The 12,699-nt window shown below is 35.5% G+C and overlaps 1 protein-coding gene across 1 annotated transcript in view; it reads right to left on the bottom strand.

Annotated features, from left to right (window-relative positions):
• DLGAP2 (DLG associated protein 2) overlaps positions 1-12,699 on the bottom strand; it is a gene marked incomplete at its 3' end in the record, with an annotated part of 96,104 nt that overhangs the window by 69,926 nt on the left and 13,479 nt on the right. The gene's annotated exons all lie outside the window — the stretch shown is intronic.

Genomic DNA, 12,699 nt, shown 5'->3' with positions numbered 1-12,699 from the left:
TCTTCCCCAAAGCTTACAGCCCCAAAGATCATTTCCCCTACTTGTTTTTGAAGCATGTAACTTTTAGTTTATGTTAAATAATCTAATAATTCTGCAGTAGCAATCTATAACAGCAATAACTGATAATGGTACTGTAATTCAAATTCATTATGCAAGCCAGATAACCTGAACAGCTCCCTCCAAATTTTGATCTGCCAGTTAGTTTTTCTTTATGCTTAGCATTTGAGATCTTTGTTTTTCTCTAGGCTTTGTGTTATATTACATTTTAAATGTGTTGATCATTTTATGTTCAGTAGAGTCTCTGCTACATTGAGAAAACTGATTAATTCATGTTCAGTCCTCTCGTTCATTTGCAGTGGATCCCCTGGGAAGGCTGTGCTGCCCATTTCATTAAGAAAGATATCTCAGGCCCAGGACTGATGCTTATACACAATCCCAAAGGATAGCTTCCTGTAAACTAATTTAAACAGTGCGTACTTTAAATCAAATATAGATTTTCTGTGCTTGAAAAGTTAGTTTTAACTTGCCACCCTTAACAACTAGCATGTAGCTCGGGGTTTAATTAGCACATCTCTTGCATAATAACAAGACAATATATATGGATAACAATTGCATCTGAAGCAGCATGTAAATGAGTAAGCCAATAAATAAATACAATCCTTAGTAAATGACATTATCTACAATTACTCCTAACTGAACCTTGATACTAAATAATTCTAGGAAATAATTACCTAAATGTATTTATTAGGAAACTGTATTGTAATTATTATTCTTAATTCCATAAAAATGTAGAGGTGGTACAGTTCACATAGAAGCTTACTAGTAAAAATAGCAAAGTTAGCAAAGCTAATTGGAGAATAAAAGAATAAAGTTTCCTATAGGCTTTAATAATCTTTTAGAGAGCATTTTTTGTCAATGGAAGAATTACGTGTTCAAAATACTTTTGACTTTCCCACTGACATCCATCTGACCTAAAACTGTTAAACTTTTGCAGGACTGTCTTATTGCATTTTTTTTGAATGTCAGCAGTCAGTGCAAAAGACCTTTTTCCTTTGAATGGTATATATTAGCATGTTAAATTAAATTAAAAATGCTTTTAGACACCTTGAAAATTTTAAAGAACTTTGGGGAAAAGAAAAACCCAAGTAACACACACAACCAAATGACAGCTATAACAAATGGTTTTTATAGCTTTCAACCTTTTTATGTAATCCTAGGATTTCCATGTTCAATTCATTACAAAAGCATAAGATGTGTGCTGTAAACATTTGTAGAAAATGTCTCTGAAATTCAATATATTGTACCTAAAACAACTTTCAATAAATTTCCCTGGATCTAGTGAAGAGTTGAATGCTATTAAAAACATACATTCTCTTTGGCTTATAATAAGAAAGAAGTAGCGGCATACTGCTGAATTCTACAGTAAATGGAATTTGGTAGAATTTTTTTTAGCAAACTTCTGTTAAATATGTAGAGAAACAAATTACCAAATCCAGCATTGCAACTTAATACATTCTAGTCATGTAAACTGAGAGCTACAATACATTTACCAAGGTAACATGTCTTGATCAAATTATTTATTTTTACAATGTACACTTAACGCCTGTTGTAGTGCTACCACTAATACAGGCTGCAGTTAAACATTACTATGAATTATTTAAATAAAATTAAATTGCCTCAATTTATCCTCAGGCATAGCTTAACATTATTAATGTTAGCTTAGATTATATTCTCATTATATTCATTCATTTGGTAGCCTGGCAAAATCTTGAATGATAAAAGTCTTCTTTGGACAACCTGCTTAAATTTACAACATAAATAAAGTGCAATCTACTCAATCTACTCTATACATCTACTCAAGATAAGATACAGGAGTTAGTGGACAGGTTCTTCTGTTGCAATATGCATACAACTATAGGAAAAACTTAGGGCAGTAAATAGGAAAGATACTTTACTAAGAAAAGAAGCTACTGGGGAGTCACTTTTTTATTTATTTATTTTTTTTATTTTAATTCCATTTATATCCCGCCCTTCTCCGAAGACTCAGGGCGGCTTACAAGCTTAGCAGTAGCCTTCATTCTATGTATATGCCTGCTTATTAGGGCTTTCAACCACACCCCCAAGCGGCATTATTACAAAGTCAGCTTAATTGCCCCCAACAATCTGGGTCCTCATTTTACCTACCTCGGAAGGATGGAAGGCTGAGTCAACCTTGAGCCTGGTGGGATGCGAACCTGCACTAATTGCAGGCAGCTGGTGTTACTTAAGGAGGCATTAGCCCACTGCTCCACCAAGGCTCCACTTAGCACAATAGTATACAGTGAAGTGGTAAAAGCAATAAATTAAGAGCTTGGGTTTTACAAGAAAAACTCTTTCCAGATTCTTAAATGACTGTTACCTAAAAAAAATCAAGGAGTTGGTAAATAATGAAGGCTGCAAAGAGGACGATCAGCAAAGAATGGGGAGATGGTCCGTTAGAACAGAGGTCCCCAACCTTTTGGGCACCAGGGACCAGTTACGTGGAGAGAGGTTTTTCTGAGGACTGGAGGGGGTGTGGTTTTGTGTGTTGCCTGCATCCTGCAGATGAGGGCTTGCTTGTTTGTGTGGCCCAGTTGCTGGCATGTCACGGCCCGGTACCGGTCCACAGCCCGGGTGTTGTGGACCCCTGCTTTAGAAGTCATCTGTTTCAGAGGGATAAACAGTCACCCCCTTTGTGCCTAAATGATGGTGACATGATGGCAGTGTTCCAATATTAGAAGGGGGTCAACTTATTTTCCAAAGCAGCAGAAGGCAAGACAAGAAGCAATGGATGGAACCTGAACAAAGAGAGAAGCAACCTAGACCTAAGGAAAAATTTCCTGACAGCAAGAACAGTCAACCAGTGGAACAACTTGCCTTCAGAAGTTGTGGGTGCTCCAAACACTGGAGGTTTTTAAGAAGGGACTGGACAACCATTTGTCTAAAATGGTATAGGGTCTCCTACTTGAGAAGGGATTTGGACTAGAAGGCCTCCAAGGTCCCTTCCACCTCAGTTATTCTGGGGGTTATAATATTCAGAGTGAAGAGCTCACTTTTATAAGAGGTGAATCAGTATGGCTCCAGCAGTATAAAAGAACTGATTTCTTAATAATCAAAATCCAGATGATGCTAAATTGGAACATATAATTATGCACATCTTAGAAATCATTTAAACATGTTGCCATTAACTCCTGGGAGCCAAACTTAAGCTTTCATAAATGTGTAAATGCTAAAATGCAGTGGTTTTTTTTTGAAATACTAATTGTTCTGCACACTAGAAAGAAGAGATGAGACATCTCAAGATATGAAGCCAATGGTAGTATGAGAAGAAGGGATTTATACCTATTAAGACCTGGGAGATATTTGGGACAGGTTGGGCTTAGCAAACATTATTTCTCAACCTTTATTGCATTTGTAGATAGGAGAGATACACTCCAGGAGCATCTTTAGAGTAGTAGTGAGGAGTATTGTGCTTTTTGACAAAAAGCAATCTTGGAGTCTGAGTAAATACAAATGAGTTGCCTGGGACATCAGTCCTATGATGCTATCTGAACTGGGTTTGATTCTGTAAATACTGATCACATATATATGGTCCTCTGAACTGTGAGTCTGGCTAACTGTTAGATCCATGCTCCTCCTGGATTGTCAAGGCAGCCCAAGAAGTGACCTGTGATTTGGATTATGATTAGGCTTCTTGAAAAGGGTTCCTCTGGCCTCGAAGGAGGCAGTGGTATGACTCCTTTTCAAGAGGCCATTGCTAGACCCTTTCATCCTGGATTTCCCTTTTTGGTCAGAGGGAAAGTAGTTTAATAGCAGCTGCCAAGGTTCTTGAAGGAGATGGATTATCTGGATCCATTCCAAACAGATTTTGGGCCAGGATAAAATATTGAGATGGCATTGGTTGTGCTTGACAATTACCTTTGATGGAGCTGGGATGGAAATGGCACATCCAACATTGTGCTCATTGATATCTATATTTTTCAATACCATCAATGGTATTTATATTAAATATAATTTGAGTTTAGTCTTGCTTTCTACAATCTTTGTCTTTTCTCAAATATACAATAATAAGCTGTTGGAGTATGTGCTGCAGTTTGGAAAGATACTACCAAACCTAAGTGGTTACCAGCACGGTTAATGAGCATTATTGTGGAAGTTATAACCGAAAAGAAAGTTTTCTCAGCAAAGGATGACAATAAAATGGAAGCACACCTGCACAAAAGAAATGTAAGCATTTAGAACAAGTCTTGCTAAAGAAGAGCTTTTGCAAAGATAAGTCCTATTCTCACTAACCTTTAAGAGTTCTTTGTCAGTGTCAACAAGCATGTAGAGAGGGGTGATCCAGAAGATATAGCTTACTTGAACTTTCAAAACGCTTTGACAAAATCCCTCACCAAAGACTCCTGAGCAAAGTTAGCAGTCATGTGATAAGAAGAAGCTCTCTTATGGATCGGTAACTGGTTAAAGAACAAAAAGCAGAGAGTAGGAATAAATGGATAGTTCTCTCAATCAGAGATGCAAAGATCAATATTGGGATTAGTGTTGTTGAGTTTTTTCATAAATGATCTGGAGTCAGAGGTAAGCACTGAGATGACCAAATTGGTGATGCTAAATTATTTAGGGTAATTAGAATTAAAAAAGGAACAATAATGAATTCCAAATGGATATATTCAAACAGAGAGAACAGATATTAACAAGATGAGTCAGAACAATGCATATTGGGACAAAATATTCTACCTACACCTACAGGCTGATGGGATCAGGGATGATAATGGACTGACTAAAATAGAATTGTAGAGTTGTGGCAGAAAGCACAATGAGAATACCAGTCTATATGTATTGCTATGACGAAGCCCAATATCTTGATGGGAATTATAGGAAAAGAACTGCCAATATTGTAATGCCTTTTGATTCCATTACAGCTTGGACTTTTTAATTCAGAAAATAAAATTCATTGGGGTGGATATGATAGATATGTATAAAATTACATATTATATGGATAAAACATAATTAATTTTTTTTCCTGCTGTGATAACTAGATTCATCAATGAAACTGAGTGATGGAAGTGATATAAAAAGGGAGCATTTATTTAATTAGTACATAGTTAAATAAAAAAATACTGCTCTTATGGCCACCAACTATGATGTCATTAAATGGGATTAGACTATCAATCATTAACAGACTCGGTAGCTATATATTAAAAGCATTCTGTCTCTCAATACCACTTGAATGGGCACACGAGAGTCAGTGCAGTATACTAATTAAGACAGGAATATACTATATTCTGATTACAGTCAACCTTCTGCCATGGAAACTCACTGGAAGACAGATAGGTGAATGACTCTCAGGTCACCCTTCCTGACAGGATTGTTGTTATGAATATAAAATGAAGGAATAATCCCAATTAAGATACCTTGAACTGCTGGAGAAAAGGTAAGATATAAACTTTATATCTATGTCATCATCATCAACATCATCATCATGAAGTTTCTTGGTATTGCTGCAACAAGACCTCAAACAAATCTGTCATTTTTATACTTTCTTATGTTCATAATAGGATGTATTCTGAGGTCATTTGCATTCCCAGACATGTACATAATTAAGCTTTAAGTGAATAAGATATGTTAAGATGATCAGAATCACTAGATTACTCTCTGGAAAACATCTGTAGTAATTGGAAGATGAATGATGATTTATTTAGGCATTTAGAGCCATCTGATAGAAAGTGTGTTTCTGTTTAGACTCCAGGATTCATCTCAAAAAGACAGTTAATTCTTAATTGATTTATGTTTTTTTAAAAATATATTTTATAGTTTAGAATATTCTTTTTATTCCAAATTAGCTCCATTAGTTATATTAGTATCAAAGTATCAGACCTCAGAGGCTAGTCACCAGAAGTCAACACTGACTTGAAAGCACACACACACAAAAGTGCAGGATGTAAATAAAAGAACAAATGGAAAAATTTTAAGAAATATATATAAACACTCTCTTACTTTAATTATCAAATGTACTCATACCATCTGATTTTTAAAAATACAATGCTATAAAAGGCCAAAAATTATGAGTTCTTTAAAATAATGTTCTACAAATTCAGATCTGTAAAACAATCATCAACATTTGATAAACCGATGAACATTAGATAAACAATGAAACATTTGGCTGCTATGTTTGGATAATACAGTTAAGATTGAACATTAGGAATTGTAGAGAGCTGACACTAAAGGTCAAAGCTAATGCCTCATTTATTCTATGACTTTTTCTCAATCTCTCTATAAATATCCCGATCACCAGTGAACTCTTTCAATATATTGTGTGCTATCTAATTTATTCTGCTTATGCAACATATACCGTAAGTCAGTAGTAGACATCCCTCACTAAGATGGATTGCTAACTGTAGCTACAGCATTCCATTTTATCTTCTTTTTTCACCGAAAGCATCTTAAATTAGGATAAATTCACACACCATTTATCTTTCATGTATGGTAATCTCAATTTCTGGGGCTGTTTACCGTATGTGATTTTTCAGAATTTGAATCACAGATTCCAACATCATAGCCCACCACAATATTTAAAATGAATCTGAAAACACCTTTGGCTCTTTTCAAGGGGAAGAACAAGCAGAAATATAATCAAAGATAGACTGATGCTTATCAGTGCCACAGCTGCCTTTCTGCTTCCCAAAGCCATCTTTAACATTGACAATATATTCTGAACAACTGAATCACTGAAAGTGAAAAGTGTAAATGTCTCTCTGCAGATCGACAAATCTACTTTGGAAACTGCACTTACCTGGAAAGCCAATCTAAAAGTGATGTTGCCAACCAATGAAGAAAAGAGACTGACAATGCTACCGGTATGAAAGAGAGCTTGCCAATTGAGACAGAAATAATTGGACAAGAAGCCTTTTGCTTCTTCAAGGAACAGCATGAAATGCAACTTCAAAGAGTCATTGTTGAGCAACCATTGTCAGAAAAGAGGATTTATGGATAAGAGACCTAGCTGTCAAGTACATTTGAGCTTGTTAAATACCATCTCCCTAAAACATCTAGCGTTTTATGATAGAATTTCCAAATGATGCATCACCGATTTGTGTTTTTAATGTCAACAGTCAACAAAGCATAGCTAGTTCTTTGGCTTCTATTAATTAATAACATTTTTTGCTCACATATTTGTAAGAAGCCGGTGTTGGGAAGTTAATAAGCAAGAATGGAAAAGCTTATGGGCAACCCTGAAACATGTTATTCATTTCTTAGAAGTTCCAATAGTTCTAATAATGTTAATGTAGCAAATTCTTACACCTCAAATGTAGGGATGAGATTTATTAGTTTTACAGTACGTATACTTGGAAAATCAAATAATTTTAAAAGAGACAATTATGGAAGGAGCATTTAAATGGTACACTTTTTCCAAAAGTGGATGATAGATGACCCTGCATTCAGAATAAGGTGCAAATAAATCTAATCAGTTTTCTCATGACTCTAATTTGATTTATATTTGGAATATAAATATAAATAGTGAGAGAGTATATCCTTTTTAAAAAAATAGACATAGGCCTTACTGTAAGATTAACATTTTGTTTGTTCGCTTGCTTCTGGTTTTTTTTAGGAATAAGATGGTTAATACTGGAGATCAACTAAGATTATTCATATGGCAGGGGAACAATTGTTTACTTAATAGGCATGGATTGTTGAAAGAGTAAAAAGAAATATTCAGATGTTTGATTATGAAAACCTAGTTAATAGTCCTGTCTTGGTATAAGACACGCTGTGTCTTAAATCAAGGTTTGTATGGTAAGGCTGCCATAAAAGGGCTTTTGAGGCTATCAATGTTAATCAAGCTAGGAGAAATAAGGGAGGAAAATTTTAAAGGATCCCTCTTCTCTTCATAAAATTAATTGCAGTAATCCTGCCAAAGGATTTTATGGGCAGTCTGAATTTCAAGCTACATAAGTTACATACAGGTTTCTTTAATATCTCTAGAGTTCAAATTTAGACCAAGGAAGGTACAGCCTCCTGATTTATGTATCTAAAATGCACCTGATTGTGTAAACAATAGCAATTGTGTCAACAAAATCAAATGAAAAAACACTTAAATTTCTCACTGGAATTTAAATGCCTTTCATATAATTGAACACGTCATTTTAGAAGCACGTTAAGAACGGAATATCACCTAGCATGACGGACATAAGTACTTAAGTGTTTGAAATATATTTTAGCTCCTTTCCTTGTTTTTTTTAATAAGTTCTCACTGGGAAAGTGATCTCAGACGTTTAGCAATTACGGTAATAATATTTCTTAAAGCCTTGAGAGAATTGAGTTCCCACTCTCCTATCAAGCTACAGAATTTTAGAATCAGGTTATCAAAATTCTGTCTTATATGGTTAAATCTATTCAGTTAAAATTCTGTCTTGTACAGTTAATTCTATTTAGCAATTATATTGTTACTGAATAGGTCTGAATAGATCTTCATGCTTGTAAAACCCACGGCAGACTCTATTAAATGATGTTTTACAAATCTGGCTACCCTTTTGATTTTAAGCATTTATATTTGCTAGTCTAGAAAGGAGGTCCATCTGTTAAGTCACATGAAGACTATGATTTGAAGGAGCTTTTATTTGTACCTTAGAAAACTGATGTGAAAATACACAGGTCACACCTGAGTGTACAGTAATTCAGAAAGGACTGTTCTTAAAAAAATGACAGAAGATCATGCTATTTCCCTGGCCATATCTATTCTACAACTGTTGTGTGGCAGAAGCGATCTGTTTCCAATCCACAAAGCAAGGGACAGGTGGAAAAGTGTACATCACAAAGAAAATCTGTTCACATTAAGCATGTTCTAATTCATGTAAGCTATATTGGAACCATTTAATACTTTCAAATTCATTCAAAACTACTTTGGGTTTGAATACAAGAAAAAAAAAGCCATCTCTTTTCTGCACAGCCATGCCATTCAATCCAAAGCTTAAAATTCTGGTTTTGTCAGAAATACAGCTCAAATAATCTTCATTTAAATACCTGGGTATTATATGATAAAAGAAGGGAGCCAATTAGTATGTAGGAATTACAACCCACTCTTGAGGCAAGTAAAAAAAAATCATTAAATGGCAAAGATTAAAGTTATCTTTGCTTGACAGAATAACTTCGGTTAAAATAATGATTTTACCCTGTTTTGTTTTCTTATTTCTATAGTTTCCAGTTCTCTTCTTAGATTGCTGATGGTGAAAATTTCTGTTAGAAAAATTTATTAACAAGGCAAGAAGCTTAGATTTTCAAACTGGTCAAAATAAAGGAAATGTAAGGAGCCGAGAGGAAGGTGATCTTTAACTCTTCAGGTGTTCTGTACTTTATGAACTATACACGAGCTATCTGTTATGTATGAACCATGATTAAAAAATCCCTCCCCAAACAAAATCTCTTCTTGGTAGACATCTCGCTCAATCTCGGGTCCTCTACTAGAGGGAGGCCTGGGAGTTTGAAGGTTTTGTGCAATATCTTAGCTGTTCCTAGCACTGCACTCTTATGGACAGACAGCTCCGATGGACAGACAACTCCTCACCCAGCTTAGGAGTCATAGCCCTGGGTGCTCCTACCACTGTTGGGTCCATTTTGGCCTTTACTAACCCTTGTTCAAGAATGGAGACCTAATTCCATGCAGTCCTTAGCATCACCTGATTCTTCAGATCTCTCTGAAAAACTTTAAGATTGCTCCTTTTTTCTCTATGGCGCATGCAAGCACCCATACAGATATTAGAAAGATCAAAGAGACTGTCATATAGAAAGAAAGAACTATATGATCAGAAAATGCCATTAATGTTTGGTTCTTTCTTCATTTACTATCAGTCTGGCCTTTTCTAGTGAAACATAAGAACACAACAAGACATAGTTTGGAAGGGAAATCCACAGCTACAAAGCAGTGACTGAGAATACTTCTCTGCATAGCCTTTTCCTCTGTTGATGGAAAAATCAATAATATAATCTCAAAAGAACAGACGACCAGTTTCAGAGAGGTGGTTGGTCTTTAAAATTTGGAAGCCAAATATAGTACTGAGAATTATGAGGCATCGTAACTGCTATTGTGAATTGCAACCAGAATGCTGCAAAGCAGACTCAGATCAAGTGGTTTCAGCAAGATGTTTCCCATCAGAATGAAAGTTACTACATTCCCCATTTTACAAGTTATCATTCAGAGCATCTAAGCTATGAAGATGTTTGTTCAAGTTGCTATTTTACTAGGCCACCTAGACCTGAATTGTAAATAATGGGATTAACAATAGCTGGCAGCAAAGAGTTATAGAAAATCCTAGTTACTCAATGCCCTCTTGTGATCATCTGAAGTTTTGCAACCTGAATTCCCCTTAAGTTTGATAGCAAGGGAAAAACATTTTCATTGGAAGAACTGGGGACTTCTGGCTAACTTTGCAATTTCAGTGAATTTCTTGGAGCATGTCAAAACTAAAGCAACATGCCAAACATAAATGAAAGTTCAGACCCCGATGACCTATACTGATCAGTAGGCTCACTACCTCACAAGAAACTGATAGTGTGATTTTGTCATTCATCAATGTTCAGCATCTTGGCTATGATTTCTAACACTGGCTGGTCACTAAGTGCCCATTAACAATATCAGAAAAAGAAATAAAGCTGCAGGCAAATGTAGAAAAAAATACTTCAGATACAATAAAGTGAACTTGAAAGGACCTGAATATTTTCATGGAGAAATTATACTATAAGATTCATAAACGAAGCAGCTAACTTAAAAGATGGATAATGACACTTTTTATCTGGAAATATTTAAACCCTTTGAGCATCGTTTTATTTATAATTTCTTTTTCTTTGCACATAATTTATAAGCACTCCAAACTTTAGCAAATCATGCCCCTCTAATTTTGGGCTAATATGGTCAGTTAGATTTTGAGCCCAATAAAATGAACTAGACCCAGATGTATCACTTATTTTCCTTAAAATCAATGAAACTTTAACAGGGAGGCATGCAAACAACTGAAAACTTTGAGACTCGGTTAAAAGGGTACTTTTAAATTTTGTCTTTGATGAACCTATTAATTAATATTAATTAATATTTTTGAAAAATTAAGCAACTGTGTTTTGTTTTGTAGGGAAGGAGAGCCTTGGTGGAGCAGAGGGCTAATTCCTCCTTAAGTAACACCAGCTGCCTGCAATTAGTGCAGGTTCGCATCCCACCAGGCTCAAGGTTGACTCACCCAACAGTGGTAGGTAAAATGAGGACCCAGATTGTTGGGGGCAATAAGCTGACTTTGTAATAATGCCGCTTGGGGTGTGTGTGAAAGCCCTAACAAGCAGGCATATACATAGAATGAAGGCTACTGCTAAGCTTGTAAGCCGCCCTGAGTCTTCGGAGAAGGGCGGGATATAAATGTAATAAAAAAATAAAAAAATATCTATTAATATATTCTGTACCAATTTTATTCCCCAAGGCATTTGGGAAAAAATAATAATTTGGAACAGAAAAGTAATCTACTGTAAGTTTGCCACAGCATAGTTCATGAAGGGGCTGCCTTTCTCTCTTGCAACAGGTCTTCTCCATGACACTCTTTCCTGAAAGACCTTAGAAGGATTACTTTTGTCACAACTGTTTTGGCCAATACAAGCATTTGTGGCTTTGGAAAGACTTTGTGAAAGTACTGCACAGATGAAGTGGAGGAACTGAAAAGAAGACTAACCCAGGATCAAGGCAGTAGGAGACTTCATTAACTTCCATTCTGGAGAATGTGGCTGATGGCAACTGAGCAGATGATCCATTTATGTTGAGGGATGCATATAAATGTGCTATTCTTGATTTCCCCAGCCAGCTACCTTAAGAGATTATGCAGGCAACAGGTGGGCAAGTGATGCTTGATAATTGGATTCAAATTTCTTCGGCATCGAAAAATGTAATGTTATTTATAAAGGGTGGTCAATAATTCCCACCTTCTGAAAACAAATGGTTGCGGGCCTCATTTCTTTCATCCTTTCTCCTCTGTTTAAATGCTCCTTTACCAATTACCTGGTCAACTCCCTAAAATTCTTTTTCATTAAAAAAAGAAAAGGAAATAAGGCTAAAGGCTAAATTTGAGGACTGGAAGTAACGGATATAGCCCCTAAACCACTTATCTGCCACCAGCTCATGATCATAGCAGATTTACAGCTTGTCCTATATTTCTGTGGAGTTTTACACACATGTAAAAGACTTGATCAAGCAAAAACCTGATTCCAGAATACAGCTTCAGAAGCAATGTAGCAAAGCCTGGTACTTTTGAGACAACATAACCTTTTAACGTACCAATAATCTGATTCCTTAACACTACGATAACTTGCTTGCTGTGCTAGGTAATGTAATTCTCAAAATGCCTCACATGGGATAATAATAATAATAATAATAATAATAATAATAATAATAATAATAATAATAATAATAATAATAATAATAATAATAATAATAATAATTTTATTTGTATACCGCCCTTCTCCCGAAGGACTCAGGGCGGTGAACAGGGCAAACATATAAAAATACAAAAATAAAAAAGTTAAGAAAGAATTAAACGAGATGCCCAAGTTATAACAATAGGTTAAAATACATTTAAAACAACAATAAAATCCAAACCCATCCCCCATCAGGCCAGGCCGGCTTGTTCGAACAAATAAGTCTTCAGATCGCGT

This window comes from Vipera ursinii (assembly GCF_947247035.1).
Source record: "Vipera ursinii genome assembly, chromosome: 1".
NCBI classification, from domain to species: Eukaryota; Metazoa; Chordata; class Lepidosauria; order Squamata; family Viperidae; genus Vipera; species Vipera ursinii.
This window is presented reverse-complemented; position numbering and strand designations above follow the sequence as displayed.